This window comes from Artemia sp. Qi Xiang Cuo, chromosome 1 (genome assembly GCF_049724085.1).
Source record: "Artemia sp. Qi Xiang Cuo chromosome 1, ASM4972408v1, whole genome shotgun sequence".
Taxonomy (NCBI): Eukaryota; Metazoa; Arthropoda; class Branchiopoda; order Anostraca; family Artemiidae; genus Artemia; species Artemia sp. Qi Xiang Cuo.
Window position 1 is genome coordinate 31073858 of NC_142794.1, and position 742 is coordinate 31074599.

Genomic DNA, 742 nt, shown 5'->3' on the forward strand with positions numbered 1-742 from the left:
GTAACTGTGACAAGGTAAACCACAACCAAACACTACTGAAATATTCCAACTCTTGCATTTCAATGAAAGAAATTCAAAATGAACTTTGAAAAATCAGGAAAATGTAACTGTGACAAGGTAAACCACAACCAAACACTACTGAAATATTCCAACTCTTGCATTTCAGCGAAAGAAATTCAAAAAGAATTTTTAAAAATCAATAAAATGTAAATGTGACACGGTAAACCATAACCAAACACTACTGACATATTCCAACTCTTGCATTTCAACGAAAGAAATTCAAAATGAACTTTGAAAAATCAAGAAAATGTAACTGTGACAAGGTAGACCACAACCAAACACTACTGAAATATTCCAACTCTTGCATTTCAACGAATGAAATTCAAAATGAACTTTGAAAAATCAGGAAAATGTAACTGTGATAAGGTAAACCACAACCAAACACTACTGAAATATTCCAACTCTTGCATTTCAACGAAAGCAATTCAAAATGAACTTTGAAAAATCACGAAAATGTAACTGTGACAAGGTAAACCACAACCAAACACTACTGAAATATTCCAACTCTTGCATTTCAACGAAAGAAATTCAAAATGAACTTTGAAAAATCAAGAAAATGTAACTGTGACAAGGTAAACCACAACCAAACACTACTGAAATATTCCAACTCTTGCATTTCAACGAAAGAAATTCAAAATGAACTTTGAAAAATCAAGAAAATGTAACTGTGACAAGGTAAACC